Here is an 8,332-nt window from a genome sequence, read left to right on the forward strand (position 1 = left end):
GGCACTTGACTGCTAACCAGAAGGCTGGAGGTTCAAACCCACCAGCCACTCCTTGGAAGGAAGATGGGGCAATCTACTTCTGTAGTGATACTGCCCCAGAAACCCAAGGAGGGGTCGCTATGAGTTGGGTCCGACTCCACGGCACATAACAACAACAAGAGAAAAGAAGAGGTAACTATCTGAGTATGTAGAAAATAATTGTAATGCATGATAAAACTTTCAGCAAACAAGGAATTGAAGGCTATTTGCTCAATTTTATCAAGTACATTTATGAAAAATCCTGTAGGTAATGTCAAAGTTAATAGCATAAAAAAGAACAATTTCCACTTAATGTCAGGAATATGTCAAGGAGATCCACTTTCACTATTCCAGTTAAACTTTGTACTGGTGTCCTAGCTAGTGTAGGAAGGCAAGGGGAAAAAAAGGGGTGGGATGGAATGTGAGCAAGGCATAAATAAAACTCTGCCTACTCACAGACAACGTGATCAAATGTGTGGAAAAATCCTAAGCAACTACAAAAAGGACATGGTAGAGTTGCCTGACCTCCTCTAACCTCAGAAGGGGGAGAAGAGCCAAGATCAACAGGCCAAGGCTGATTCTTATGAAGTGGAGGTCAGATGTGCTACCACTCTCCAACTTTTTTACCAATTCTGGCACCAACCACCTTCCTATGATACTCTACTTCTCTGCTGGGTTAGATAATCTGTTGCAATGGCCACACAGAAATCTCACAGACAATACTCATAGTTATGGGTTTTATGAGGTAGAAAACAGGTTACAATTCAGAATCAGAAACAACTCAGGATATCGTTCTCCATTCAAGACAGCTTCTTCTCAGCAATGTTGAGGCTCGCTTCTCTCTGGCTTCAACCTCTGACCTTCTCAGGTAAGTGTTATGAAGCTCTTTTAGCTCTTCTGATAAGTGCCCAGAAAAGCACCCTACTCTGCAAGCAAGACTCCTGCCCATAGGCACTCAGGGTTTTTACTCTGTGGACTGGGAAGCTCACCACTCTATCTTTTGCTAGTCTCTTGATTCTGCTGCCTTTGCTGCTGTCATTTTTCTGCTGTTGCTTCTTGGTGTTTCTTATTACACATGTCTCGCCTGGGCTGAGGAAATTCAGTGCAGTAGCTCAGGTCCAAAGGATGCATTCCACTCCTTGCTCTATCTTGATAGTAGTGAGATTCCTGCCTTTCCATCTCTGCAATGGCTCATTTTAAGCCTAGCAAGATGATAAAAATGATCAACCCCTTGTTATGGCTCCATACACCATATTTGCATGGTCCCACCTACACAAGGGTGCCATACACCTTATTCACATTATTAAGTTATCCAATCCCCTTGATGGCCCACAAGCACCTCACATTTATCTGTCATCTGGTGAAAGTCCAAAAATCATGGTATCTGATAGGAGTCAAAAGATCATGGCTATAAAGGCCATATTACATAAATCACTGCACTGCATACCATACAAAAATGCTACTAAATATAATAAATGAATTCAGCAAAGTCATAGGACACACGAACAATACATAAAAATCAATTGTATTCTATATAGTGCCAAAAAATATGGAAAGGCAGTTAAAATAATTATATCAAACATCACATTAGAAAACAAAGAAAAAAAACATAAACAAAATGATCAAAAATGCAAAATGTATCACTAAAATATACAAAATATTGTTGAGGAAAAATTTAAAAGATGTAAAAATAATCCATAGTGGTGGTATATACTATGCTCATAGATTGGAAAACTCAATATTATTAAAATATCAATGCTTCTCAAATTGTTTATAGATTCAGTGCAATTCCAAAAATAACCCAATAGGCTTTTTTGTGAAATTTAATAATCACATCCCACTCCTCGGGAGGAAGATGGGGCAATCTACTTCCATATTGCTACTGCCTCGGAAACCCAAGGAGGGGTCACTATGAGTCGGGTCCAACTCGACGGTATGAATCTTGAAAATTAAACAAAACAAAACAAAAAAACTTAGAAATTAAAAAATACAATTTTGTAATTTTAAATTACAAAATTTTTACAATTAAAAATTACAAAGTTGGAGGATATACAATATCTAACATCAAGACATGAAACTAAAAAAAATTGACACACTGTGAATATTGGTATATACATTAAAAAAAAAAAAGTGTCAGAAAAGAAATCCCAAATAGGCTTACACCAATGCAATCAATTAAATTTCTAATTCTGGTGGCCTAGTGCCTAAGGTACTTGACTGCTAACCAGAAGGTTGGCAGTTCAAACCTACCAGCCACTTCCAGGAAGGAAGATGGGGTGATCTACTTTGGTAGTGATACTGCCTTGGAAATCTAAGGAGGGGTCGCTATGAGTCGGAGACAACTCGACGTTATGTAACAACAACAACATAGTATGTTTAAAGGAGCTCTGGCTGGTATAGTAGATAAGGCATTGGGCTTCTAACCAGAAGATCAGGAGTTCAAACTTACCAGCTGCTCTGCAGAAGGAAGATGGGGCGATCTATAAAGATTTACAGCCTGGGAAACCCCAAGGGGGTTGCTATGAGCCAGAATCAACTCGGTGTCAGTGAGGTTTTATTTATTTATTTATTTATTTTTTTAGTTTATAGTGTATTTAAGGAGCTCTGGTGATACAGTGGTTAAAGTTCTCTGCTGCTAACCAAAACATAGATAGTTAAAATCCAGAAGCCTTTCTGTGAGAAAGATACAGAAGTTCGTAATGATTTATAGCCTTGAAAACAACCCTATAGGGAGGTTCTATTCTGTCCTATAGGGTTGCTATGAATTGAAATTGACTTGACAGCAGAAGGTTTGATTTACTTGGTTTAATACTATATTTATTAATTTATCAGTAATACTGATTGTACATGATAAGACAGGGCTCTTCAAACTTGTCCTCACATTCAGAGATGAGAATTGTGTTGATCATCAGAGATTCTTGGTATATTGGGAATAGATGTGGGGCAACAACTCTGCAGTAGTTGAGACCAACACCCTCTGGTGGCATAGTGCCTAAGGTATTTGAGTGCTAACCAGAAGGCTGGCAGTTCAAACCCACCAGCCACTCCTCAGAAGGAAGGTTGGGCAACCTGCTTCGGTAGTTATACCACCTTGGAAACCCAAGGAAGGGTTGCTATGAGTTGAAATTGACTCGATGGCAGTGAGGTTAGTCTGGTAGTTAACTACCACCACCATCACTAGTTTCTGTCAAATCAATTCTGACTCATGGCAACCCCATGTGTTTCAGAGTATAATTGTATTTCACAGGGTTTTCATGTTTGCTTTCATTAGCAGATCACCAGGCCTTTCTTTGGAGGTAGGTGCCTCCATGTGGGTTAGAACCACTAGTGTTTTGGTTAGCAGCTGACCACTTACTGTTTGCAACTCCCAGGGAATTAAAGGAACTACTTCTTGATGGTTATGTGTGCCATATATTTCATTACCTTATTACCATAGAAAAATCATTTCCATACCAAGAATGAGATTCATGGAGTGTTTCTTTAGGCCAGCACCTGCAATACATTTTAAATAAATGTCACTGTTAAAATTATAAGAGACAACATTGCCCTGATTGTGGCCCAGGATATCTTTTAGGGAGCCTTCCAAAACCTGCTTTACCACATTCTTGATGTCATCATATTTGACATCAAATTTCTTCAAACTACAGGTCAGATCCTTGATGCACACATTGGGATGGGGACATAGCTGTCCAACCAGAGAGCTTCCCATTGGGTTCATGGATGGTAAATTTTTGAAAGTGACATAGAGCATTGTTTAAGTTCACCAGTCAGATGCATCTTGTTTGGCTGGTACATGGTGTTTAAAAACTTTGTATTTGATTGCTTTTAAAATGAGACCGTGAACTCTTCAGTTTACCATAAGCTGCAGTACCTCTTTATTATTTAATTTCTGCCTCATGCTCTCTTCTTCCCTGCTTCATTCAAGGACACTACTGCGATCACCTCTGAAGGCTTTTGTTCTGGTTACCTACTGCCACTCTGACAAGAAATATACCACAAATGGAATGACCTTAACAAACAGAAGTTTATTCTCTTACAGTTTGGAGGCTTTAAGTCCTAGTTCAATGTGCCAGGCTCTAGGGGCTGGGTGAAAGTCCCTCCACCTTGGGGTCCAGCTCTACCTTCTGCTGTCAGCCCACAGGAGCTAGAGGAGTTTCTTTTCTCAGACAGCTGCTGGCTGCTGAAGCTGAAAAGCCCAATGTTGACAAGTAAAAAGGCACAGTCCCGATGTTACCAAACCACATGGCAGGCCATTAATTTAAATCCATTGTAAGTCCCAAGGTCAGCAAAGCATGGCAGGCTGCTGAACAATCACATGGCTACATGCAGGGTTCAAGTGTGCCATAAGCTAGAGACCATTCCCAAAACTGCTGCTTATATACAGGAAGCAGACAACATTCCAAAGGCAGCTACTCAGCTGCTTGTGATAGATCCCACCATGGAGTTGATTGCCAGTCTCATCATGGGGAATAACTACCACCAGCTGCCCAGCGACTCAACCAGGCCCAGCCAAGTTGACACATAAACATAACCATCACAGTTCCACCCCTTGTCAATTTGGCACCTGTACAGACCTTCAATAGGAGCTCTGGTAGCATAGTGCTTAAGGCACTTGACTGCTCACCAGAAGGCTGGTGGTTCAAACCCACCAGCAACTCCTCGGAAGGAAGGTTGGGAAATCCTACTTCCGTAGTGATACTGCCTCGGAAACCCAAGGAGGGGTCGCTATGAGTTGGGGCCGACTCGACGGCCAACAACAACAACAACAACACAGACCTTCAATGGGTGGTATCTGTACAGGTTTCCTCCACTGGGTGGCTCTAGTCCTCTAGTTCCTGAGTGGCAACCTCACCCCCTTGGCCTGGTGGGCCCCCTTCCTCTCCCTCTTGGGAATGGCAGGCCCATCCCATCACTCTTGGGCAGCGGCCATGGCTCCATCCCACTGGCTCACATGAACAAGCAGCCCCACACTCCAGAACCAAGGTGGTGAAGGCCTGGCTCTTTGAAACTTAGGGGGCTGTGGTAGTTCCACCCCCAAAGGCAATGGTCTTAACTTTTCAGGCTGAGGCAGTTCTGCTTCTATTTCCTTGGTCTCTTGGCTTCTGCCAATTAATGCCTGAGGGCAATCCACTCCGCTAGAAATCTTCCTGCCCAAAAATAAAGCACTCAGCTTTCTTGCTCTATGGACTGGCCAACCTGCTACTCCATCTCATGTTGGTCTGTTCCAACAATTAATGCCTAAAGACCACCCACTCTGCCAGGAAGCCACCTTCCCAGTGGTACCCAGCTTTCTCATCCATGGGCTGGTAAGCCTGGTGCTGTTTAATGCTGGTCTCTGGGTTCTGCTACTGCTGTCTCACATGCTGGTCTCTCTGCCGGTACATCTCTGCCAGTGTCTTGGCTCTACTCTTGCCATCTCTCATGCCATATGCCAGGGTCTCTCTCTCAGGGTCTCAGGTCAAGGACACACTCCTGTTTCCACATTTTCGGTATCTGTCAGGGCAGCACCTCACTGTCTCGGTACCAAATTCTGTTCTGGTTACCTAGTGCCACTCTGACAAGAAATATACCACAAATGGGATGGCCTTAACAAACAGTTTATTCTCTTACAGTTTGGAAGCTTTAAGTCCAAGTTCAAAGCGTCAGGCTCTAGGGTCTGGGTGAAAGCCCATCAACCTTGAGGTCCAGCTCTGCCTCCTACTCTTGACCCAGTGGAGCTAGAGGCGTTTCTTCTCTCAGACAGCTGCTGGCTGCTGAGGCTGATAAACCCATGGTTGACAAGTAAAAAGGCACAGTCCTGATGTTACAAAACTATACAGCAGGCCATTAGTTTAAGTCCATTGTAAGTCCCAAGGTCGACAGAGTATGGCAAGCTGCTGAACATTGACACAGCTACATGCAGGGCCCAAGCATGCCATAAGCTAGAGACCATTCCCAAAGCTGCTGCTTATATATAGGAAGCAGACCACATAACCCAAAGCAGCTACTCAGCTGCTTGTGGTAGATCCCACCATGGAGCTGGTGGCCAGTCTCATCTTGGGGAATAACTACCACCAGCTGTGTAGCCACTCAACTAGGCCCAGCCAAGTTGTCACACAAACATAACCACCATAGCTTTTAAATTCCCAAGGGAAGTTTGAAAACTCAGAAGAAATATCAATAGAAGTCCATAAATCTGTTGTATCAAATGTTGGAATCAATTTGGATCTTGCAGTGGTAAATATAGCCTGAAATCTAACATATCAAAGGAAGTTACCGTTTCTCTTCAATGCTGATGGTGGAGAACATTACCTATCAAAATAAACTTGTCTGCTATTTTAACAGTAATTTAATGGCTGCACTTACAGATAGTCATATAAAGGAAAATACTAATATTTTATATCAAAATGCTTGAATTATGCTAATGTTTAAAATAATTGGTCTTTCACCTATAAACATACATTTTAATTGGTGTTAATTGATTCAATGTGAGAAGCCCATAATATAGAAAGGATGTTTTTACAATTCATCTGTTTAGAAAGTGTAGCGGAATGACTTATCAATAAACTTACAGCCAACATTATGAAAGGCTGAAGCATTTGGCTATTGAACATTGATCAATAAATTAGTGCTATGAAAAATGCACAAGCTACATAGTGACTCATGTGTATTGAGCCACATTTGTCTTTGCCAGATAATCAATCAGCAAGTTTTGCCTGTTGTACAAATTTTTAAATGTGAAAAATTAAAAAAAAAAGGAAAAACATGAGTCCCTTGGTAGCACAAACTATTAGGTTCTGAGCTATGAACCATAAAGGATGGCTGTTCAAACCCATCCAGAGCCTTCTCAGAAGAAAGGCCTGGCTGTCTGCTTCCAAAATGTCACCCAACCATGAAAACCCTAGGGAGCACAGAGCTCTCTGACACACAGGGGTCACCAGGAGTTGGAATCAACTACACAGAAACTGCTCTTTTTTTTTTTTTACCCCCAGTATTCATGAAAAAACTTTTTGTTGTTGCTTTTCTGAGTCAGATGAATATAGCGCAATATTTGGAAACTCTGGGTTGATTATTTTCAAATTCAGGTGCAGGCATATATTTTGCAGGAAATCTCCTCATAATCTTTCCTTATAAAAAATTAGAAGTAAATTTATCAGTGTTATTTTTCAATGGATCCACAAAAATATGGAAAGATGATATAATGCTTATTACTTTAAAATTGTCTTTAATCTTCTACAGATTGCTAAAGTTAAATGAAAACCAGAAACAGATGCATATCACTTCATTATCTGAGGCTAAGGTGGAAAAAAAAAAAGATGTATAATAAATCAGACCCATGATAGGCAAAGGAGGTCTGGTAGTTCAATGGTTAAGCAAAAGGTTAGTGGTTTGACTAAAGACCTCTGGTGGCACAGTGCCTAAGTTACTTGACTGCTAACTAGAAGTTTGATGATCCCACCAGCCACTCCATGGAAGGAAGTTGGGTCAGTCTACTTCCATACCAATTTACAGCCTTGGAAACCCAAATAGGGGTTGCTATGAGTTGGAATGTACATGAAGGCAGTGATTTATTTATTTATTTATTTATTTTGTGTGTGTGTGTGTGTGTGTGTGTGTGTGTGTGGCATAGTGGGAAAGGCATTTGCCTGCTCACCAGGAAGTCGGTGGTTCAGCCCACTGAATACTGTGCAGGAAGCAGATGAGGCAATCTACTTCCATAAAGATTTACAGCATTGGAAAGCCTATGGATCACTATGAGTTGGAATCAACTTGATGGCAGTGGGTTTAGTGTCTCTGTGGGAGAAAGACCTGGCAATCATCTTCCAAAGAGATTACAGCCAAGAAAACCCTATAGGGCAGTCAGACTTGATGACATTAAATAGCAACAAGAAAATGATAGACTATTTTGTGAGATTAAGGTAGGCATTTTAAAACTTGTATGAACTTTTAGGTCAGTAATTTGCAAATACTACCCTGAAACATGGAGGGAACTCAAGTGATTTTTCCATTGTGCATATAGTTACCAATTTTAATAGTTACCATATGTTCAGAAAGAAACTCAAAGTGATTAGATCCACTATTCTATTTTTAATTTGGTTATTAAAAGAGGTATTACATTCTTAACAGTTTTTAAAATACAGGATAGTAAGAATGTCAGTGGAAAAAACATAAATCCATATGTACTAAAAAAATTCACAAAAACTATTGATATGGCGGAGGCGGGGCAAGATGGCAGACTAGGCAGAAGGATTGCACAGACCCTCTTCAACAAAGAAAAGGGAAACCAATTAACACAGACACAGAAGATAATCTTGGACCCCTGAGCCTTGAAGGA

This window comes from Orycteropus afer, unplaced genomic scaffold (genome assembly GCF_000298275.1).
Source record: "Orycteropus afer afer isolate SDZICR_OR568_19922 unplaced genomic scaffold, OryAfe1.0 scaffold00203, whole genome shotgun sequence".
NCBI classification, from domain to species: Eukaryota; Metazoa; Chordata; class Mammalia; order Tubulidentata; family Orycteropodidae; genus Orycteropus; species Orycteropus afer.